We start from the raw sequence: 24,647 nt of genomic DNA on the forward strand, positions 1-24,647 counted from the left end.
TTGGTTTTGCAGAAGGTATTTTCAGCAATGACCTCCATTCCACTGTGCCTTCTGCTTTCACTTGCTTTCTTCCATCGTGGATCACTAACAGTCCACATTTATCATCACAGAGTTATTCTTTAAATTAAAATAATAAAGAAAATTGCACTGAAGCTTCAGGGTTTGGCTTGGTTTTTTTTTTAAAAAAAGCTGCAAAGCTCTCCCACAGAAAAGCATGCACTTTATACTGAATAGGAAAACAAAAAAGAAAAAGTCAAACTTGGTTGAATTTCGAGCTTCTGCTCTGCCCTTTTGATGTCTGACAACAAAGAGGTGTGAATGCTATAAAGTCACACACAGGTGCTGCCAAAACCATCCTGCTCTGGGCATGTTTTGATACAACACAAGCTGCCACACAATTCACAGAGCCCCAAAACCAAAGACTTCAGAAAACCTGCTCATATCCCCTCATTTTTAACCTTAAACGAGGAACAAGGCACCACCACAGACGTGCCTCTGTAATGTGTCCAAATTTAAAGCCAACCCCACCAGAAGCCTGCCCACAGGGATATTTTCTACATCCTGTATATTATGAAGGCGTCCCAAGGCATAAGTAGAGTTCCATGGCTCCCTGTGCCACCCATCCAACATTCCCAACAGCCAATCCCTCCCTTGGAATGGCTGCACTAAAGCAGAAAGAAGAGGATCTGCCTTGATCAACGAACAAGTTGGGGAAAAAACCAGAATAATAAATAAATATTCAGCTAGCTCAAGAGGGAATGCAATCCATGGCCTCACCTGCTGGGAAGGGAGCCCTCCCACCACAGCCACCAGCACAGGGATAAACCAACCAGGAGACAACCCAGGAGCTGCCGAGCCTGGCAAGTTCAGAGGCGTTTTGGGGAAGTTCGGAGGTGTTTTGTCCCAGGAAATCCTTAGGAAACCCCAAGCATCAGCAGGAAAAACCTCTTTTAGGCAAGTCTGGTGTGACACATGCCTCTGGCCACGCTGGCTTTTTGGATTCCAAGCAGGGATTTTGGAGGCCTATGCTGGTGTACCCATGAGCTCCACAGCACGGATCAGAACTGCTCCCAGGGAGCAGCATCCTCCTGGCACTCCATCCCTCCATCCCATCCCACCCCAGGGATGCTGCACCTGGCATGGGGAAGGAGGCAGATCAAGGAGAGCAGGGACAGTTTTTAAGCACTCCTTGGAATAAAATATTTAAAAACTGCTCGTGGAGCGATTAAAATGTGCAAACGTTTTGCTTGGTGTTCCGACTGCCACATTTAATATCTCAAACAACATCCAGGCCAATACTGTTGCTTAATTTAACATAACTGGATCCTGACTGCATCTCTAACAGATTAAACCACAGAAATATCCACATGTTTTAATGAGGAATTGGCACTGCTCGGAGCCAAACACATTTTAGCAATATTTTTGGACTCGGAATTCTTTCATAAGAAAAGAAAGCTCACTGGTATCGGAGCTGCATTCCCTGCATTTCAAGCCTTTTTGGATTTATGTGCAAATTGGGGGAAAAAAATGAAATATTTAGCGCCATTATAATTCAAGCAACATCTGGAGAGTTTTCTTTGCCTCAGAAAGATTTCAGTCAGCTTTGCTGAGGCTCAGGCCATGTTGCTCAGCAGAATGGCTCCTTTTACATTTGCATGCTTCACTCCCATCCTGCAGTTTCTATGCCAACAAGCATTTGCAACTCTTTTAAAAAGCACATTTGGAGCTGGGGGGGTAGATGGAAGATTGGAAATGTGATAAAGATTTGTTTGGGTGGGGGGGTTGGGGGGTTTGGTGGTGGTGTCCCCGCAAATCTAAATCATATTTTCTTTTTATTTGAGCCCTGGAAACCTCAAAAAGGCCCAAAAACCATCATTGCAGCCATGGCAACTCTTCCACCTGCTTCAAAATGCAGCAGTGACTTGGTAAGAGGAAAGATCGTTCAGTTAATTTGATGTATAAAATATATAAACACACAGACTTGCATAAATAAATATATATATAAAATATATGTATGTATATATATTAGTCCAGTTCTCTCTCTAGACAAAGAATCAACAAAAAACATCACAAATTTACAGGTCCATCTACTACTGCACCATCCAGGCCCTGTGTGGGTTTCCAAATCCCAAGGAAAAGCAAACAGAGACAAGCAGCTACAGCTGACCTGCCACTCAAAATCCAGCAGTTTGATTTTTAACCGGATCTTTGGAAGCAACTCCTCCCCTTCCTCCCCACCCCCAGCCCCAGAGCTCACAGATGGCTCAGATTTTCTATTTACCACGTGTGCTGAGAGCTGTGACATTCCAGGTGCACTGGGATAAAGGAAACCACAACCACGGAGCGGCACAACACAACACGACACTCAAAGCAAACAAAGGTATTGATCTGACAAAACCCAGAGAAAAAGCTGTGGGGTTTTTTTTTACACAGATGCAGCTTTCTAGACCAGGCATTATGAACTCCTCTCCCACCTGAGGTTCACCACCATCTCAAGATGCCTTTTGCTCCCACCCCGGGACACCGGCGAAGGTGCCCAATGGAAGAACCAGCCAGACCAGGCCTCTGCATGGACAGGGGGAAAAAGGTGTTCCCACCAAAAGGCAGGACTGGGAGGGGGTTTCCTGAGGGAGCTGCTCACCAGGAGGAGCTGCATGAGCAGAGGACCTGCCAGCACCTCCTTCTCAGCATTTGTACAAGGGCAGGGAGTGACAGGACATGGAATGAATTCAACCTGACAGAAGGCAGGGTTAGATGGGATATGAGGAAGAAATCCTTCCTTGTAAGGGTGGGGAAGATCTGGCACAGGTTGCCCAGAGAAGCTGTGGCTGCCCCATCCCTGGAAGTGTCCAAGGCCAGGCTGGACAGGGCTTGGAGCAACCTGGGCTAGTGGAAGGTGTCCCTGCCCATGGCAGGGGTGGAACTGGATGAGCTTTAATGTCCCTTCCAACCCAAACCAGTCTGGAATTTTTCTGTGAGCTCCAGAGGATGGAAGACCAGAACACACAGGGATCCTGCCAGAGTTAAACATTCATTTACAGGCTCCTCATTAATGATGGAGATCCATCAGCCCCTTTAACCCACCTCATGTGTGTGTGCAATATCCAACCTGCTGTGCTGGGAGGGGAGAGGAAGGAAGGGCTGCTGGTGCCCTGCAATAATCACTCCTCACCACAGGACCAAGAGAAAATCATAGAATCATTAAGATTGGAAGAGACCTCTAAGATCATCAATTCCAACCACCCCGTGTTCACCATTAAACCATGTCCCCAGGTGCCACATCCACGTGTTTTTCGAACACTTACAGGGATGGAGACTCCACCACTGCCCTGGGCAGCCTGTGCCAGTGTTTCACAACACCCAAATACAATAAACTTCCCTTCCTGCAGCTAGAAAGGGGACACAGAGAAAGGAAGGCTGGGTGCCCTTAGCCAAAGCAAAACATTTGAACTTTTAATGCTCTGCTGTTCCTTCCCTCCTTGCACCACCATAGATGATCCAGCCCATCAAACAATTGGTTCCAGCAGTAGTCTGGGATTTGTTTTCCCAGGTAGAGATCAGGATGAGATCCAGGAAGGGCAAAAACTCCCTCAGGGAACAGAAGACAAAAGGACAAGATTCTCAGCACGGTGGTGGTGACTAGAAGACAGTTATTAATTTTCAGAAGCCGTGTTGTCTCCCGGGAGCAGCACCAGCCCCCAGGTACCAAACACAGCTCCTGCTGCACAGAGCCATCAAAGAGCAGGAGCAAAGGCTCTGTCCACAGAACTCCTGTCATTTGAGGGTGGCCTACAGGTCAGTGCCTGGCACATGGAATGCCTGGAGCATGAGGAAGGTGCCTTGTAAAAACACAGCCATGAATGTCCATTTTTCCAGTCCTGGCTGTGCTGTAGGAAGGGGCAGCTCCTCCTCTTGCCCAGCTCTGGCCTCCAATATTCCCTGCCACGATTTCACAACCTTTGCCATTTCAAAAGTCCTTCTGGCAGCCACGACAGCAAGCACAGAGCTATTTTACACGGGAGCTCGTGACTGAGAAATTCAGGCTCCTCTCCCCACGTCGTGCACACAGAGCTGGAGCTGCCTACAGAGCAGGGCCAGAACTGCTGCAAACTAGAGCATTTTCACCTCCTTCAATGAACTGTATGGGTGTGTGCTAGCTGGGAACACAGCTCCATCTGTGAGTCAGGAGACTGAGCCTAAAATACTGAAATCAGCAGCAGCTTTCGACAGACAGGAGTTGGCCACACGGATGTTCTCCGTCTGGGATAACTTCTCCCATGCTACACACGAGCCAAGAGCCCCGACAGCAAGAAATACCAACCCAGACCAGCAAGAGAATGAACAAAACTGGGCAGGTCTGTGCTGCAGCCTACACCCTCCCAGGATGTCTGAATGGGAAGGAGGGAGAGATCTCTCCCATTAAGAGGAGGGAGAGTGATTTGAAGTCGATGTTTGGCAAAATCGAAGTCAGTGGGGACTTGTGTTAATGAATTCCCCTGCTGGGTTTATGATGTTTAAAGGAAAACAAAAGGTTGCTGTGTGCACAGCAGAGCAGGGGAGACCTGAGGAGGATATTCAAACACCTGGTTTTATATTCCCTGAGCTCAGTCTAACCAGGAGAGTCTCCCTCCCTGCCCTGTGCTGAGGGATGTCTGGGCTGTCTCACCTGGGCACGGAGGTCTCCTGGAGCTGGGTGGGGTTGAGATACCCTCGTTGTTCTCCTGCTTGAGATGGCAGCTCAAAACCCTGGCTGGAAATGCAAGAGATGATCTCATGTGCTCCTCAGCTAATGGAAACACCCAGGGGCCACGGGTCCTTTGTGCCCAGCCTTCTCCCAGTGGGTCCCTGACGGGATTACTGCAGCGGCCAAGTACCACAAATTGCTGTGAGCTGGACTAAGAGCTAAGAAAGATCAGGAAAATGAATTAACTCCTGCCCTTCTCTCTCCCAGGATGGATTACACTCTGCTCCTTTGGAGCAAATTCACACAGAGGAAGAGGGAAACATAGGACAGATATAAGGAATTTATTGCCATGTGGTTTCTTGTGTGGAAACACAGCACGGACATTGTCCCTGTGCCATGAGATGAGGAATTCAGCTCGCTCCTGGCCACATCCAGGTCTGGTGCCAGCAGCTTTTCCCTGACTACAGCAGGGATGAGCTTCATCCCTACTGTCCCCATGCCTGGGAGCCCACACCCGGACGTGCAACACTCCTGGGGACACGAATGATGGGGCAACAAACCCCGTTCCTGACACAAGACTCCTGCTTGTACCACACTGGGCTTTCTCCCTTCACAGCCAGTCCCAGCTCTCCAAGCCTGTTGGGATAAACCTGGAAATGCAGGAGGCAGATTCACTGCTGGCCTAGACCTGGAGCTGTGCCAGTGCTCCCACACCAGCCCCACCAGAGCAGCCCTGGCATGGAAAATGAGTGTGTTGGCTGATCAAACACCCAACTCCCTCCCTCAGCCAACGCACCCACCAAAGCCCTCATTTAGCTCTGAGATTCATCACTGGATATTGCATCACTTCAGAGCCTTTTAAGGAAACATTCCAGCGTTTTCCCAAATTAATCAGGTGCCTTTTTTTTTTAGCCAGACAGAGTTAAAAATAGCCAAGAGCCAGGTCGGTGACAGCAAAAGGATCTTGCAGGGAAAATCTTGTCCCATCACACCTGTAAGGAGGGAAGTCCTTGTCCAGGCACTGTCCCTGCAAACAAACACCACGAAGCCCGAGGACAACACTCCCTGTTAATGCTGGATAATTTTAGGGTTTCAACTGCAGGCAGTTCCATCTTGCTAGCAAAATCCACCTAAGACTTGCACTATCTACCACAGCAGGCTTGACCCTGTTTTCATAGGCAGAAGCCAAAAAGCCTCCTCCTAATCCTACAGAACCTGGAGCAAACAACACTCTGGGACTGTGTGATACCACCCTATTAAATACAAACATGTTCCTACAGTAGCTCAATGATTTTAAACACTCCCCATCTTTTCATTTCGGGTTTTAAGCACTTTGCCTGGCAAATGTCTGAAGGGCAAACCATTATGGAAATAGGAAGACAATTAATTTTCCTTTTATTCTGGAAGAGAGGATTATTGGAATAACTAAAATAATCAGCTTAAACAGGAGTACAATTCACAACTTATGAAAAACAGAGGACAGGGTTGTTTTTTTTTTCATTTTCTTTCCCAAAGAAAAGATTTTCTTGGATGGAGTTTGCCAGGGAAGTGCAGAAGTTTTGGAGTTAACCTTGGGCTGGTAACTCACAAACCACTGCCTCTATGGCATCAGCAGGAGGAGGGCTGTCAGTGCAGACACTCTGAGAGCCACTTTATGTAATAATTTAATATAGCAACTTAAAACAGCCCTCCAAAAAGATGCAAAGGCCACTTCCCAATCTCATTTTGACCAAGGAAAAGTTGCAGCAGCTCAACACAGCCATGGTGCCAATGGGAAAGATGTCCTGGAGCACTGACAACAACAGCCTTTTAGGATCCCCTCCTCATCCAAGGCTCTGCCACCAGTAAATCCACATTGATTCTGTGGAGATTAATGAAATTATCTGTATTTCAACAGTGTAGAAGACATCAGAACCAGTTTCAAATCGAGCAAAGGAAGGGTATATGCCAATGCTGATGGAGGCAAAGGAGAGCAACTGTCTGATCAATGCCACTGTTGGACACCAGCCTTTGGCAGTTCAGCACCACAGCTAAAGCAGGATCTGACACCCTGGGACACACGGGTACACCTCCATACATAAATGGAGTTAAAGGTAAAGCATTTCACCCCCAAATCTCAGAGGGAGAAGTGAACAAAGGGAAGAGGAGAGCCCTCGAGTTCGTATTAGCAAGAGATGAAGTTATTGTTTACTGAGAAAAATCTGGGGTGTCTTGGTAAGAACTGTGCAGTTATTTCTGGAGGACTCCTCTAATAAGCAGAGCTATAAAAATAGGATGGAAACTGTGGTTCAAGGTTGCTACAGGCTCAACAAGAGATAATTGATGGAAGCACAGATTCCTGGGAACAGTAAGGACTGTGAAAGTACTGAGAAATCAAACTGATGATCTGGAAAATAACACAAGATTAAGAATGATCAGGTCAGTGGGGGCTCCTGAAGGAGCAGAAGCAGGAGAATGGAGACTCTTAGTTTGTGGTGGTTTATGAGGAGATTGGGGATGAATAATTTTGCCTCTCTGGATGGTGTCTGGGTGAGCCACGTCCCCACACAGGGCAGGTGCCCAGTGCCCCACATCCCTTTGGGGAAGGAGCTCCTGCATCCAGGAGCCCACAGGTTTATGCCAGCTCATAAATCCCAGCCTGGTTCCAGGATCCAGCACTGTCCCCTCCATGGCTGTGGCACCAGAGGGGAATCCATGGCTCAAACTGTTCCCTGTGCTTCTTCCACCAGCTCCAGGTGTCCAGGCACAGCCACAGCACAGAGGTTGGAGGAAGCACCACTGGAAAGAGCCCCTGCATGTCCCAGCACCCTGTGCTTCCCACAGGGAACAGCCATTCCTCTGTTTGCTGCTCCAGCTGCACAGCACTGCGGCAGCAAGTAGGTCATGGACTAGATGGTGCTTCAAGAGTCTCCTGCAGTTTGTTTCCTCTTCTCTTATTTTCCTTTTTTACCTTTTTTAGGAGCCACCAAGTCACTACAGCAGCACCTTCAAACCCAGCCTCCTTCAACAGAGCCCCATCCATCCATCCATCCATCCCATCCCTCCCTCCCTATCCTCTCCTTACCCTGTCTCCTGCATTTCTGCTCTCTCCCCAGTCTGTTTAATTCCACCTCTCCCCTGCAGGTGGATGCAGGTCTTTAAAACAGGATTTTTCTCCCATCTTCCCTTTCCCCATGACCTTATGTTTCCAAGCACAACATACCCCTTTGCTTCTCTCACATGCAGAACCCACAGCAGGCCCTCTGTGCTGATCAGTGCATGAAGTCTCCTCCACCCTGTGAATGGAGTTATTCCACTGATTCCACAGCCAGGTCAAAAAATGCAGCTCCTTCCCCCGTGCTCATAACTTCCCTCACTAATCCTCAGGGATTAGGGGGGTAGGGTGTTAAGGAAGGCAAAATGCAGCCATGAGTTGCATTTGAAAATGGTCAGGAAGGCAGGAGATAAAACTGCTCTGAAGGTGGAGAAATGCTGCACATTACAGCAAACCCTTCCCCACGGCATCTCTGCAGAGAGAGGGTTCATCACACAAATAATTACAAGGCTCATATCATAATGTCTGGTCTTAAGGGCATTGCCAATTGAGTGCAGGTTGGCTGAAGCAGTTAGAAGGGAGAGAAGCAAAGGCACCAGGCTTTGAAGTGTTCTCCATTTGGTTATTAAACACTGGGACTTCGATACAATCACCCAGCACTTCCTTTCTCCTCCCTGGGATTGCCAGGGTTGCATGAGGGTATTTTAGATACACCTGTAAGATTCAGCTCCATTTTGTTCTTTCTGTTTTGAATACAATCCTGGGCTGCAAAGAGGTGAGCAAGTCCCAAATTCAGGTTTCAGTTCCTCCACTGGACAATGTTATGCTGGTGGAGAGAGAGACAAAACTGGCCAGAGGCAGAATTTTGCACAAAAATCTGAAGACAGGAACATGCAAATTCAACAGTGAATCCTCCTGAAAAGCCTGAGTCACCCATCTCAATGACAGCATCCAGGAGTCCCTGTGCTGCACCCCCTGAGCTGCATCCCCTGCATGTCCCACAGCCCACACAGCCCCAGCCATGCTGACCCACAGCACATGGGACTGAACACCAGGGTCAGGTTTTTGGTGGGTGACACCTCTGCTCTCCCCAGGTGACTCCAGACTGAGCACTGGCTGTTCCCTCCTCCCCAACACCCCCATTCCCTGTGGGCTGCTGCTCCCACAGCCGGCACAGCAGGAGCAGACGTGGCCCATCCTTCCCAATTCCATGGACACAATTCCACAGGGTGGAGAACCTTCACTCAGCTCAGCCACACCAGAGCACTGGGGCTCTGGTGAGTGAGGTGCCCACTCCCTGGGATCTGCAGAGCTCCTCCAGCAGAGCCCAAGAACCCACCCACAAACTAAACCCAACAGAAATTAAATTTGGTTGTAGCTATTTTTTTCCTTCCAGACTTTTCAGTCTTGGGGCTTGCTGGGGAGGAGCTAAATGTCTCTTTGGAGGAGAAGAGCCCTGTGCAGGAGGGAAGCAGCTCTGGGATGAGGCTCTCACAAAAGCTGCTCCCATCCACAGGCACAAAGACCCCAGGCCACCAAAGGCTTGGTAAGGCTGAAGCCCAGTGCTCCATGCTGGGGGCTCTCCTCAGCCACTGAAAATAGCTCCTTTTCCCTATTTTACTCTGAAACAAGAAGAGGAGGAGGGCTTTGCCCTCTGGCTTTGAGCCAAAAGCCATGGCATTAAGGAAACAGAGTCACCTTTGTCCCTTTGCTGAGCCTTTCCCCCGTCCTCTGGCGTGGAGATTCCCACCCTGGTACTGGAGACAGAAAAGTTTAAAGCTGGTCCAAACCATTCCAGGGATGAACTTGAGTACTTTTCACAGAGAGGTTGCAATAAGGAATGAGATGATGGATCCAGGCTCCCTAAAATCAACCACTGCAAAAGGAAAAGACAGTGATGGCCCAGAGGGAGGCTCAGGGACAATCATTTCAGTGAGGCCCAGTCCTGGTACCACGGCACCTCTGGGCCCTGTCCTGGCAAAGCAGCCCCCACCTACACACATCAGCTTAAAGATGCATTTTTCTTATACCCTGATCATAGATTTTTAAGGTTTCTTTTTAACTTTCTTGCTTTCAACTTTGCTTCTCAAAAAAAAAACTATTTCCCAGCCCTTCCACCAAACGTGCTTTAACCAGAATTTGATCAATTTTTTTTTCTGAATTGAAAACCCCTTGCCATGGTGACAGACACGTCACTGGCATCAGATAAAAATCTGAAAGAGAAAACACTCCTCCACCACTGAGAAACTGATGCAGCACCACTGAATCCCAGCACAACCATGGTCCTCCACGACACGAGTCTTTGTTCTCACAATCATCTCCCAAACAATATTCTGACAACAACATCCCTCCCTATATAGATTTATACTGCTATATCTCTATCATTTCCCTTACACCCATCAAAATAAAGATATAATTAACCCATCCTCAATAGAAATTATGATGATTTCGAAACAGCAAGAAACAATCTATTTGCATTTGGTAGCTAATTATTCCCCCTACGCACACAGCCACCAATGTTCCCTAAATCCATCCACGGAACAGACAGTCTGTGCCAGCCAGAGCTTCTGGAAAAGAGGGGAAAAGGAGGGACTAAGCAAAAAAAAACTCAACATTGGGGTGGCAAGATTTTCCTCAAATCTGCAGCATCTCGAGCTCAGCCAAGTCTGTGATAGAACTGCCCTCCTGAACTCATCCAGCAGCATTAGCATCCACCTGGAAGCTGACAGGTACCTCAGGACAAACCTGGTGGGAGCCACTGACATTTGTTAAATTATTGAATTATTACTCCCTTCTTCACAGCACTCCAAGGAAACATGAAGCCACTTCCCGACAAACGCCATTGGACACAAATTTCACACCAGGAACTACTCTCAGAGCCAGGCAACGCAGGGATTTGCAGCGGCACAGAGGTGCATCCCTGATTATTCCCTCCTGGAAGGAGGAAGGGTGTGCCCTCCTTCCACCCACAGAGTCCTGGGGGATTGCTGAGGGCTGATCCCCAACCCCGAGCCCCAAGGACAGCGACTCATCCCACTCAGGTACAGAACAACCCAACGCCCTTCCCCGCTCCCCCCCAAGCCAGGCAAGTCCAGCTGACAGACCACCTCCACTTCCTCACCGTCTCCAAGGATTAACTAGGTGTTTTTAGCAGGGAGAGATACAAACCCTGGTCAGGGAGCCTCTCCCAGCTCAAGCAGCCTGACAAAAATCAAGTCACCCGGACATTTCTACTTGACATGCTGGGAGCCCCCAGGCTGGCCCTCCATGGCTTGTGCTGGGTTTGGAGGGAGCTGATATAAAGCATCAAGGGTGGCAAATCCTCGTGGAGCAAGTAGATAAAACACTCTTCAATCATCAGGAACTATCAGAGGTTTCCCTTCCTCCAGGATGCCCCCACAGAGCAGGGGTTGGGAAGGAAGGAGCTTGGTTTCACCTGGGCACAATCCCTGTGCCTGCAACACTTACCTGGCTGGCAGGGCATCCCTCCTCAACACAGGACAAGTGATCAGCCTTCAAAGCAAAGCCAAAATAGCCCAACGCTTGTTTTTCTTCCCCCACCTGACACAGGATTGCAGCTCCTCAGGCATGGGGAGGAGGGGGAGCAAAATGATACTTTAAAAAAAACAAACACTATTATTCTGTAGGCAAAGCTAATCCCATCACACGTTTCCCTTCCAACAGAAGCATGACAGACCGAGTCCCACTGGGTTCTGATCACAGCTAAACAGGACGAGGGGTTTCCAGCTGCCTTCTGCCAACACAGCTCAACGAGCAGCAAGGCCTCACCTCCTACAATCATTTAACTCAACACCAAACCACCCTGGTGCTCTACCCCAGCTCCTCAAAGCCAGCCCGAGCCTCACCATGGCCTTGCACGGAAATAGGATTACTTTGGCCTGGAGGAAAAAAAAGAAACCACAACATGAAGGTCACCCATAAAATCATTACACAGATCCCTCTTCCCCGGCTCTTCGAGTTTAAAAAAAAAACAACAAAAAACCAAAAACAACCTTTCTCAAAGCCCTCAACCTGAAAGTAGAAACACAAAAAGATATGTACATTAATGCCATGTACCTCCGTCAATTTTTTTCCTCGTGTCTTTAGAGCAGTTGTTTACTGCAGCCAACTGCAGAGAAATTACAGTAGCTTAACTCTCCAACTCCCTCTAAAGGATTAATCTTCCAGTGAGCATGCTCATGAGGGAGCTTTTTCAGCAGTTGCATCCATTTCATGAGTGAGGGCTGCTGCAGACATGAGGAAATGCCATTTCAGGGCTACGGGCAAAGCTAAGAGCCCCCCAAACCAAGGGCAAAGCCCCTGCCCAGCGTTCCACAAAGGGTCTCTGCCCAACCCTCCACCTCCAACGGATTCCATGTTCATGTGCCCTTTTCAGGAAGGAGGGGGGGGGTGGTTTCCCTGCGACACACACGTTTGAAATGTCTGACCTTGGCTTTTCTCTACGAGCTGGTGGACAGTTCACCCACCGAGTCTGAAGTCAAAAATAGCTTCTTCTCACGGGCAGATTTTCCTTCTGCATCACTTGTTGGCTCGTCTTTGCTTTTCAAGAGAAAATCAGGAGGATAATTTGGGGTGTGGGGAGAGGGGGAGGGGAAGGGGGAACATTTGAATAAAAAGGAACAGCTTTAAAAATCTAGTTCTCAACTCAGCATCACAGTTGATAACAGATCCTGAGACACATTTAACTCCACAGATTAAGGACCCATGCAAATGAGGATTTGCTGGTAGACAACAAATCCAGTATCTAAACAAGGCTGTTCAAGTAATCTTGTCCATTCTCTAGACCACTGTAGATTAAACTGCTCTATTTGAGGTATTTCTCCCTCATCCCAAATGATGCACCTCAGCTTTCCTGATAAAAATAAAGCTCCAGAATCAAGGACAAACACACTGTAGAAACAGTTTCTTCCATTTTCATCTTCTCATATTCCAGGGTTCTGCCCTTCCCCTTCCCATTTATCTATTTTATGTCCTGTTGCTTAATTGCTCTTTGGAGCTGAAAGAGATCCAAGCCTCCCCCTCCCCCCCAAAGGCTCTTATTTCAAGTTTTAAACCCAGCTTGAGTCTAGGACATGTAGAGACCAGACTGCAACCCCTGATCCTGGGGAGAATCCGGAGGGGGCTGCAGCCCAAGGTGTGAGATTGCTTCCCAGATCCAGCGCCGAGCTTCACCCCAGCCACCACAACCACCCAAACATTTGTTTATTTTTTGAAAAGTCTTGAGTGTCTTGGATGCCATGAGGGCCCTTTTATGTTTTAAGCCCTACACATGAATCCACCAACAGGCAGGATGTCAGGATAGTGTTAAAGAAGGGCTATGGCTGCGTTTGACAATGAACGCTCACCATGGCGACAGTCTCCGTAAGGAACGATTAAACCTATGGTGACACTGGATATTTTGCTCTGTTGTCACCTAAACAGAAGCACCCACAGAAAGGAAAACCCTGTTACCATGCATTAAAATAGATGCTTTGTTTTATTTAGAAAGCATCCAAACTGGTTGGTTTGGATGTGTCAGAGCAGGGGCTGCTCAGCCACCCCTCCCTGCTCCATCCTTCGGGGACCTGATGACTGATGACTGCACTCATCCTGCCCTCCCTCCCATGGATCTCAGGTGCTGCTCAGGCTGCTCCAGCTTCTCCAGCGTGGCATCTGACCCTGAAAATCCTTCCAAAGAAAGACCCCAGCCTTCCAAGCAGGCAGATGTGAAAGAGCCTCAATGCAGGAAGATCGTGTCCTGCACTTCCTCCTCCATCGCAGCACTGAGCCCACGCGGGAAGGTGGGATATCAGATACAGAGTTACCCTGACCTGTCATTCCCCATCTGGAAACCACTCATACTCCCTGAGAGTTTAGACTTTGAAGATTGACTGCTATTGATTCTCCTGCAAGCAAACAGCCCGAGCTGGCAATCAGTCAATAATAAGCAATTACTCGACAGCCTCTTATCTGCAGATGCCAGCCCAGACAGCTCGACTCAGAGAGGCACCAGGTCAATAAATCAAAGCTGTTCTCAAATTTTAAAATATCATCATTTAAGAAACCCACCCAGCCTTCAAACTGGCTGGAAGAGCAGCCAGGTCAGAGGGATTCCTGCAGAACAGTGTGGTGGCTGTCACTAATTTACAGGGCAGCAGATATTCTGTGATGTGCTGAAACCCACCCCCGAGCTCCTCACCTGACAGGAGCAGCGTTGAGTTGCAGCTGGATGGAGATGGTGAGAGAGAGAGGAGGAAGGAAAACCCTTCTCCCTCGAAGAATGACTTGTAGGGAAGAAGCAGAGCAGGGCAGACTTCCCAAAACACTCACCATTCCCAGCTGGCTCCCTGGACCCACCTCACTGCTCACCAGGAGCCTCAAACAACCACCAACAAAAGTGGGTTTAACACCACCATAACAATGAATCCATGGCACCTTTCTAATGCCCCTGCTGTGCCCTCTGTACCTTGGGTGTACAGTTAATCATTCCATCTTAGCAATTGCATTTCTTTGCTTTTTCATGGCCTAAACATGATACAGAAACTCCTCCTGTGCATTTCAGTGGGACCCAGAGGGGATGCCTTAAACCCTGTGGTGCCAACAGTGCAACAGAGGAGAAAATCAGCCTTGCCAAAACTCATGGAGGCATTTTATGCTCCCAGTGCAGACTCCCTTTACAGACTCATTTATATGAAAAGAGCTAAAACTGGCCTATATAATTTGCAGGAGATCACTGGAATGCAAGCCCAGTGCAATGGCAACCTTCTCTCTCTCTCTCTCTCTCTCTATCTAGCACTGCAGACACTGGAAGCTCTGGGACCTTCACTGTTTATCCATAGGTTCTTGCACAAGTCATGAAAATAGCCTAAAAGAACAGCAGTGCTTAAATAACTCTGCTTAGACTGAGCATCTCCAACCACAACAACTTGAAAAAATAAGATTTGGAGCCTAATATCTAAATAACAAAGGGCAACCCACTGGAAGCAGGATCAATCCCACAGCTGGTACTCCCTCTTCATGCTCCATTTGCCACAAAACTCAGAACACATTCTAAGTGTCCTCAGCCTTCAACACCTTTCAGAGGTCTTGGGAGGTTGGAAGGGAAGGTTGGGGGAAATGCAGCAGATAATGGATTACTTTAATTTTACTTGCCAGCTGGGTCAGACTTCTTGAGGAGGAGCCTCCTGAGGTTTTCACCTCCAGCTATACATGGTGCATTCAGGTCTTTGTTCAGCAGTGGCTGGGACAGCAGGAAACTGTGGGAAGTTGTGCCCAAAATCTGAACAGGATTTCTTCTCTTCTTACCCACAGAGCACATACAGGTGGCTTTCACACTGTCAGTCTGATCTGCACCACCGTGGCAAAGCATGGAAGAGCACTCAGGAGAAAGAACAGAAGTGTAAATGCATCTTCCTGTATCTCTCTCACCATTTATAGAAAAGCCACAAAATGCCAGAGCAGCTGACAGGATCCCACAAACCACACTGCAGAGCAGCACTGGGTTCCTCAGTTTTGCAGCCTACCAGAATTTTTCTCAGACAATACCTGCAATTTTCTGCTATAAAATACAGACCCTTCTCCTTCCCCTTCCAAGGAGCAGATGGAGAGCAGGTCAGTGCATGTGTAAGGGCAGTGCAGTGGTAGCACTGCTCTAGGGAGGAGCCTGCAAAGCTGCTGGAGTTGCTGAGCACAGAAAATGTTATTTATTTCCTCCCATGCTGCCTGCCATGGCCTTGCTTTCCCTGGATGCACAGCCCCACTGCAACCTGTGCTGTCACACTCCACGAAGGGAAAACAACCCTGCAACCCTACAAACCACAAACGTGGCAGCAACACACGACTGTTTCTCACCTTTTAGGATAAAAACAATGCCAGCTGCAAGACAACAAGATATCACAACCTGCCATTCATCCTCCCATCTCGAGGCACAGCCATTTCATACAAAAGCTGGAGATCACCTGTCGTGCTCTGCTTCCTTCTTTCAAATGCAGCATTGTGTTAGCACCAGGATCCCGCTGCTTTGGGGCTGAAAGTGTTGCTAGAGCAACAAAAATGCTGGAAACTAGAGCAGAGAACAAAAGGACTCCAAGGCCCCACTGAGGATGTGATCAAGGAGACAGCAAGAATGCAAAATAGGACCAAGAGACCTCCCTGAGAGCGGGGAAGCTGCCATCTCCAACCCTTCTGGTGGGTAGAATGATAATTCAGCAAGTAGATCATCTCAGTAAGAAATTACAGCAGCTCCAGGTCTGCTTCTTATCAGGAGCCCCATGACTGAGCAGAGCACTGCTCTTCTCCATGATCCATTATTTCATGCCCAGCACACAGCTGACATTGAGTGCAGGGAGGCAGGAATTAGGGACAGACCTTTCTGTAAGGGCACAGCAAATCCCTGCTTGCATGTCCAGCAGGCTGCCTTTGCAGCAGGAGACGTGGTCAGAGTTCCTCTCACTGGACAAATCCAATTTAGGTAAAATTCCAGAACTTTCACTTGGCTGGGTAGACACAATCAGTCTCTCAATGGGATCCCACTGTACCTTGCAGGGTTATCAAAGTGGCTCTTGTGGTTGCAAGGAACATGGACTTAGAAAATAATCCTCAAAGCAGATTGATTCAGGGACTTGCCTTTGTCCCTTCTGGCACCTTCACCATGGAGACCCAGCACCAAAGATGTGTGGGCAGTGCCCTCAGTGGAACTGTCACCCACTGGAGCTGGGGAGGGGGCAGACAGCAAACATCAGTGAGCATAACCCACTGCCAAACCCAACCCATGGAGGTCTGTGGTTGCTGCAGCACATTCCCCATCCTGGAGAGATTTGGAAGAGCTCAGAAGATCTCATACCCACACACACATGGGTTTGTTTTGCCCTGCACTGGTCACAAGGATCTGATAACTCTGATTTGTCTCTCAAGATAAAGGAACATTGTTTAAGGGATCCTTTTTCATGTAACAAAAACTGTCCCACTGCACCTGGTCTTTCTGTCACCTCCACCAGTGGCTTTAACCTTGGGTTAACTCTGCCAACAACTCCCAGAAGGCTCTGAGAGAAAAGTGAGCCCCTTGCAGGAGTCACATTTGCTACACAGACATTTACACCTTCCTGGCACAGGATTACAAACCACTCAGACAAATTAAGCAGCAGTATTGGAGGGGAAGACCTGGGGGTGTCTGATTTGAAGTATGAAAGCAAAAAAAAATAGTTTGGTTTTTTTTTTTTCAAAGCTTAAGCAAATGATTTAGTGAAGCTGATGGAGACAAAAATTCTCAGGGTGGCTTATGACAATGAGCAGCTGGCTAACAAGGAGAGGTAAGGTAAGGCTCAAAGCCTGTCTCAAAGCTGGCCTCACCTCCTTGGAACCACCTGCACAGGTTACAGACCAAGCAGTGAAGGGGATGAGCAGTATTTATCCACCCTCTGGATTAAAATTCAAAGGTGGAGAAGTCACATGAGCTGCTGAGGATTCCAGCACCGAGAGGCTCTGGGAACAGATGGCCAAGCCCTGCGTGCTCAGCCCTGCCGGAATGCACGGGGAGACTCCAGACCTCAGGAAAACTGAAGGCTTTTGCTGCAACTCGATCCTGACAGCACGTGACTGTGACTGTGACCTTCCAAACCAGCCCAGTATCAATGCTCAGATGTCTCCTCTGTGCCTGCTCACAGCTCTGGGACAATCATTACCCCCACCATGCCCTGAGCCTTCCTCTGCTTTGCCCAACAATGTCCCGTTCCCAGTGGGAAATGGTCCAGGCTCACCTCAGCTGGCATCTACAGTCCAGCTATTCCATTCCAAAATAGCTTGTTCCCCATTTGATCTATCAAATCAAAAAACATAGAGAAATCTAAAAACTAAAATCACATGGAATGACAAACACTGAAACTGTATAATGTGAAAAAGTAAACTAACCCAAGGGCATGAAGACTGGTCCATCCACAATTTTTGCATCTTTATAGCCATCCTTGATAAAGACACCTTTATACATGATAGTTTTGCTGAGACTATTCAAAGTTAGGCCAACAGAAATGCTCTCCAACCAAAGGGACTTTGGTCACCACACTTGTGTGATGAGCAGCAGCCTGAATGTGCTGGTACCAACACAGCTGTGCCCAGTGTCCTCACACAGAGAGGTTCAGTCTGGAAATCATCATTACACAAACACAATCTTAATTAATAGCCATTGCTTTCAACATGCAAAGCAACTGCCACGATCACCCTGTCAATGGTTATTTCTACAGCCCCAAGGGCTCATGGATGAAAAGCTGATGGTAAAACATGCCCCATCTCCTGCTCCCTGGCTTCCCTGCTCTGCTGAGGAGGGCTGGGAAGAGCCCAGATCTGCAGCAGCCCATCCAAAGGGGTCTTTATGCCATGGAAGCAACTCTTTTCACTCAGGAGGGCTTATTTTGCCAGCAGAACTGCACCCACACTCAGCCCATACCAGACACCCACAAGGCACATTCCTAGATGGAGGCATGGCTCACACCCACCCACACACCCAGGCTGGGATGTGCAGCCCTGTTCCCAACATCTGAGCCACTGTGTCACTGGCAAACAGCTCTCCCTGGAATGCTGAATGCTCTGGAATATCAGTAATTATTACTGGGATGTGTTAATGTTTGCAAGAGCAAAACCCACCTGTCTGGCTGTGTTAGGTAATTCCAGAGCAGAGCACTCAGCACCACAGCCGTGCTTCTGTTCCACCCCATCTGGGTCTGCTCATTCCCCCATCCAGTTGTGTTCCTAAAAATAACCCCAAGCCACAGGCAGATCCCTCAGCACACTCCTGGGGGGCTGCCAGGGCAGGAGAGCTCAGAAGATCTCATTTTTAATCTGATTTTTGGGAGAAGCTGCCGTCTGTCACATCAGCAACTCAGAGGATCTAGCAGGAAAGATAGAGGTGTTAACTGCTCCTCCCAGCTGCTGCCCAGCCCAGGAGGCAGGGATGTGATACAGCCTCCTCCTGTGGGGAGAGACAGATGTGCTCAGAGCCACAGCACAGCTGGGGAGCTCAGGGCAGCAGACCCAGCCCCCAGACAGGGGCAGTGCCTGTGGGGAGATTAGCTCTGCGACTACACTTGGGAAAGCAGCCCCTGAATTCACGTGGAGATCAACAAAAATTCTGATTCAAGGATTCCTGGAGAAAGAAATGGACCAGATGATCCACTGTGGTCCCTTCCAACCTGAGCAATTCTGGGATTCTGAGATTACTCATATCCCTGGGAATTCACTTGCAGAGGTGGCCTGTGTGTATCAGTCCCCAGACAACAATGGAAACACAATCTGTTGAGACACACTAGCTGAAAATCCAAGGAACAGGTCTGACAGAGGCAGGAAACCCTTTCTTTCCTCCTGCCTTTCCTCCCTGGGTGAGGACACACATGGATATTTCCAGCTAACACAACTCTTGGCCTACATTGGCCAAACCCTCACACAGCTCTGATAATGCAGTGAAAAAGCAACCCTGCTTGATTTTTCTTTCATGCAATTTAACTTCTAGTACTCAATATAACACACTCCTTCCCACTCTTGTGCCCAGAGCCAAACAAGTGGATCTGCTGGAGAGGGAGGGTTAAGTTGGATTTAAGATCTGCCTTGAGTTTCTGATTGCAGCTCACATTGGAGTGGATCCCACCCAGGCTGAGCAAGAGGCTGCAACCACATGGGTTTGTCACGCATGGAATAAAAGAAAGCATTGAGAATTCATGCCTAAACATTAAGATCTTTTTCTCATTCAAAAAAAAAAAAATTAAAATAATAAAACAGCTGAATCAAACAAAAGAGCAGAGTTTTTCCCAGGGTTTCTGTAAGGTCAGATGCAGCCACAGCCAGGCTGTGGCCAGGAGGATCCTGCACTGGGACACAGCCCATGGCAGGGGATGCTGGTGGGGTGATGCAGCCCTTTTAATCCTCTCCCTGCTTTCCTCCACTCCCCTGCCCTGTGAAACCAGGCCTGAACCTCCAGCTGCAACTGCTGTGCTCTTGCAAAGCCACGTTGAAGAAAACAAAACAAAACAAAAAAGAAAGGACACTTAGGTGACACTTTCAGTCTTGCTTTAGAAAAGTCCTTGACAGGTCGTCAAAGTGGATTTGTTTATTAAAAGTGGGTTTTTCCTAGCAAGGAGCACAGGATGTCTGTACAGTGGATGCCATAATTGCACAGGTTTGTTAGTAATTGCCTCGGCTGGAACAGGATGCATTAGCCTAATTTAAGAGAGGAATAAGAATGTATGAAAGATCACAGATCCCATTTTCAAGGTGAAGTCTGGTGCTGCTATCACAAGCCCAAAGGAGAGGTTCTGGACATTCAGAGTCACACTGGCTTTGATCACAAATAGTTCATATGTCACAAAGTGCTTCTAGAAGAAGTTTTCTATTCTCTTCATCAGGCCTAGTCATGGTCTCGAAGAATGAAGGCAGAAACCAGAGCACATAAAACAGGGAACATTATGTAACTCACCATCTCTTCCTCAGGGAGGATAATCTGTACACTTAAAAACTGACATTTGGCACTTCTTCAGCACTTCCAGTTAAAGGCTTCTAATATCAAGTCAGGCCTTAGAACTTTGTAAAAATATTACCTCTCTTTTACAGAGGGTAAAAGCATCACAGGCAGCAAAACATCAACCAGCCTTGCCTGGACACTGCTTTAAGTTCTTTTGTTTAAGCTGCTGACTGCCCAACGGTCTGGGTACACTGCAGGGAGCCTGCTCTCACTGCAGCTCCTTGATTTCTGTGGGGTTGATCAGGTCCCAAAACTCTTTTTAATATAATACTCCACTCTGTGTAATCTTCTGTCTTATGGAGGGTCAACGCTGCAAACTCTCCTTGCACTTAAGTCTCATTATCTGTCTGCACTAATTCTGCACAGAGGGCATTTCCTCAGCCCTCTGCTCACACCAGATGTAAAACCAGGCAGCTGCTCAGCAAGAGGGGAAAAAAGAAAAGAAAACCCAGAGATTTACCTTTCTTCAACACTCCTGGTCACTTTTTCCAAGACTCATTTTGCACGTGGCTCAACACACACTCCAGAAACGCTGGGACACAAGCAGGTTATGTTCTGTGCTTGCAAAGCACCATCCACACTTACAGGGCAATAAAAATTAGTTTAATTAATAATACACATCAGCAAGAGAAATGTTAATGAGCACCCAGTGGGGGAGAAAAGGCCTGTTGTCTGATCTCCTTGTGTGGACTGCTTGCTTTGGCAGAGATCAGCAACTGCATCAGCATCACCATCCCGGGCAGGGAGGGCTCTGACTCATCAGGGACACACGCAGCAACCATTTACATCTCTCTTTTAAAGCAGACACTGTTGCAATCAGGAGTTACTCTTGGCAGCTCCACACCAACTTCCACTTGTGGACTTTTGGTCATTTATTTAAAGAAGAATTTCGAGTATCCCTGGGCATCCAGTGCATAAATACAGACAGACACGGGGCCTCCTCCATCAGCTCTTTGGCCACGTCTGCAAATTCTACTTGAGCCTCAGCAGCTTCGAGGTCACAAACACAATGAGGGGGACAGTATCAAAACTCCCTGCTCCTGGGAGATCCCTGGGAATACCCAATCCCTTTCCTCAGGGTTTGCTGAGCAGAGGCTCAAGCAGACAATGGAAATCCTCCTTCCCAGGGTTTCTCCTGCTGCCTCCCCGTTGCAGGAGGTTTTGGCACCCCAGGAGTGCCAGCCCAATGCTCCCAGCTCCAAGGCAGCCCGAAAACTGGAGCTCATCCACAGGGCTGTGGGAGGTGGTTTCCCGCAGCCAATGGAGGAGCTGCCGTTCCTGTTCCTCCCTTTCATCGGGAGCATGGCTGGAAACAAAGGCCCGGTGGAGAAAGGCAAGTTGGCTGGTAAAACTTCCCAGCACTAGTCAGGCCTCAAACCTGGCAAATCATGCTCATTCCTCATCATCCCCCGCCCTCCTCCACAGCCGGGATCACACTGGGTCGGTATTTCAACCCACACGTTGGGTGGGGATGGGGAGGATCTACATGTCCTGTGGGATGAGGAGGATCTGTGTGTCCTTTGGGATAGGGAGAACCTCTGTGTCCTTTGGGATGGGGAGAATCTGTGTGTCCTGTGGGATAGGGAGGATCTGTGTGTCCTTTGGGATGGGGAGGATCTGTGTGTTCTTTGGGATAGGGAGGATCTGAGTGTCCTTTGGGATGGGGAGGATCTGAGTGTCCTTTGGGATGGGGAGGATCTGAGTGTCCTTTGGGATGGGGAGGATCTGTGTGTCCTTTGGGATGGGGAAGATCTGCATGTCCTGTGGGATAGGGAGGATCTGCGTGTCCTGTGGGATGGGGAGAACCTCTGTGTCCTGTGGGATGGGGAGGACCTGCATGTCCTGTGTCACTGCTGGCACAGCCTCGAGCCACAACTCCAGGCCATTCAGCATCTACACAACGTGCACCCTCTCGCTGCAAAAAGCACCAGCACCTGCAGCAGGAGGTAAAATTTGGGCCTGCTGTCACACAGGGGCAGGAGATAAATGATGCCTGTAAAGCAGCTGCCGTGAGGGCAGTCTGGAGGTTTGAGGAGACATCAAAGCAATGAGGTTTTAATAAAAGCCATAAATGATTAAGACCAGTGCGCTGTTATCAAGCTCGAGCTGCGTGAGAAAAGGTGCTAAACTCCCCAAAACACAAGAACATAAACAGGTCAGCAGCATGAAGGGGATGTTCTGTTGGGAAGGAGACTATAAAACTCACAAAGAAAACCCAGAAAAAGTGAGGGTTAGGCACGGAGTACGCTGTGACAGAAACCTGGTCTGAATCTTAAAAAAAAACAACATGAGAAATACAGCTTGCAGAGGCTGGAAAACAGCCTGGAAATAAAAGACAGAATATGATCCCCCCTCGCTGGCCTTTCCCAACGCTGCACACCCGAGGCTGCACTCGCTTCTCACCCCGTATTTTCCCAAACTCGAGGCAGAGGAACCTTCAGCAAACGCGCTCAGAGCAGTTTGTTTGCTCACTGGCGGCATCTCCCCGGCGCAGGGTTGATGTTGATTAAAAGACAGCAAGGCTCTTCACCTCACCTCTCCACACACACAAAAGCTACAGGACCTGCCACTACAGCAAGAGTAAATATTCCATCTCATCCCATCTTTAAAGGAACAGTCATTGTTTCTCCTCAAAGTGCGGCAAAAAACATCAAACATTCCAGACTTCGCCTCCAGGCCCTACAGGACACCTCATAAACAATCACCTTTGTGCAGTGAGAAGGCGTTAAAGCACCAATTTGAAACCATCCTAGTAAGAGTAAAAAGCACCCTTCCTAATCCAAGGGACAAAAGGATTTCTAATGCGTGGGATTCGAGGATCCTTAACATTTAAAACACAGAGCTGATGAAAGCTATTACAAACAACTTTGCAATTAAAAGCACCCAACGTGCAGGTTACCAGTTCAGCAGCGGCACTTTCTGCAGAGCCTCCTGGCTGTTGATTTAATCTATCAAATATTAATAATGCTCTTCAATTAATAAAATATTTAGACTCCTGCTTTACACCCTCATAATCGGGAGGTTCATGTGCAAACCGGCAGGCCAACAGGGTCCTGCATGGAATCACACAAACCAGCTCACAGCCCGTTGTTAATGCTTTCACCTCCCAAATACAAATATTCTCTTCCTTGCAATGACAAACCCACACTTGACAGGGTGTAAATTTGCTGCCAACCCCCCTGGACGTTAGAAATGCACCAAAAAGAGTTGTTTTTTCAGATCCCATAAAATTCAAGTGACTTAAAGACTTAGTGCAGGTCCCAGTGACCTCCAGGCTGGAGGTGCTGCCCCTCCAGCCACCCCAAATCTTTGATTCACAGGGCAAATGGAGCCACTGGAGCCTCCAGCACCTTCCATGAGTCCCTTCCATGTGCCTGAAGCAAAACTCACACACAGGGAATGAACTCGAGTCAAGAGCAGCCCAAAAACATGCCTTGGGTGACACCCAGGAACCAAGATCATCAAGAGAGGCACAATTAAACTACAGGGGGGGAAAAAAACACTAAAAAATATACAGCTGCTCCCACCTGGGCTGAGCTAATCCAGCATCAAACCTGGAGTCAGTCTGGAGGTTGGGCTTGGCTTTGGAATCACAGATTTGGGACATTTGCATTCACTAGACACCAAGGAACGTTTCAATAACTCCCTCCCAATCCTGCAACAGGCATACTTTCAATTCCCAAATCAACAGCTGGATGAAGCATGTAATTTTGAAACCCATTAATCCTTTCTAAGTCTTCCACCATGTGCATGTTTAATTTCCCACTTCTTGAAACAATATTATGGTTTTTGAGTGAAGCAGAGCTTCTGAATGCTCTGGGTCAGCAATATGAAACATCCCCAATTCCCACTGAAGTTGGATAAAACATTGGGGTAATTTGCCTTCTGGCTTTGAGCCTGTGGGAGAAATTACCTATTAAAACTTCCTCTGAAACTGCGAGGACTAGAAATGTGTGACTGGAAAGGAAGAAGGCAGTTCAGACTCTCAAGAAGCCAGGAGCTCCTGCTTAAAAAATGAAAAGAAGGAGGGAAAAGATGTATTTCACTGCACTCAGGGCTGTACTCAAACACACCAGCAGATCATGGCCAAGAGTCCCGGGGGGACCAGGGCTCCCTTTTGCAAGTCAACAGGCTCAAATCCTTCTGTGCACATCTGCATTTGAGCTCCAAAATGAACTAAAAATCTGAAGGAGTACTCTGAACGAGTTCTAACATAACCAAGGCCCAAGCACAGGCTGTGGCAGTTTGGACACCTGGGCTGTAATTCCCTCTCCATGGAGGTGCCCGTGCCCTCATTCCACACTCCCTTCAGCTCCAGGGATGGCTCAGGCCATCGGATTCATCCTGGCTGCCCTCCTTTCTCAGCAGCAATAAGCACCACATTCCTGTCCTTTTTAGCCAGGAGAGCAGCAGGAGCAGGCACGTTT

General features: G+C 48.3%; 1 protein-coding gene across 2 annotated transcripts in view; it reads right to left on the reverse strand.

The window, feature by feature from the left end:
- The window catches only part of EHMT1 (euchromatic histone lysine methyltransferase 1), a 126,220-nt gene that overhangs the window by 96,919 nt on the left and 4,654 nt on the right, over positions 1-24,647 (reverse strand). The window contains exon 1 of one of the 2 annotated variants that reach the window (XM_051807878.1): positions 11,796-11,897. The exons of the other annotated variant lie outside the window; for it this stretch is intronic. The gene's annotated coding sequence lies outside the window, so the exon portion shown is untranslated. Of the gene's footprint in view, positions 1-11,795; positions 11,898-24,647 lie in introns of those variants that run through there. 2 annotated transcript variants of the gene reach the window in all.

The sequence above is a fragment of the Manacus candei genome, unplaced genomic scaffold, assembly GCF_025592945.1.
Source record: "Manacus candei isolate 608988 ecotype Guabito, Panama unplaced genomic scaffold, ASM2559294v1 h1tg000071l, whole genome shotgun sequence".
NCBI lineage: Eukaryota > Metazoa > Chordata > Aves > Passeriformes > Pipridae > Manacus > Manacus candei.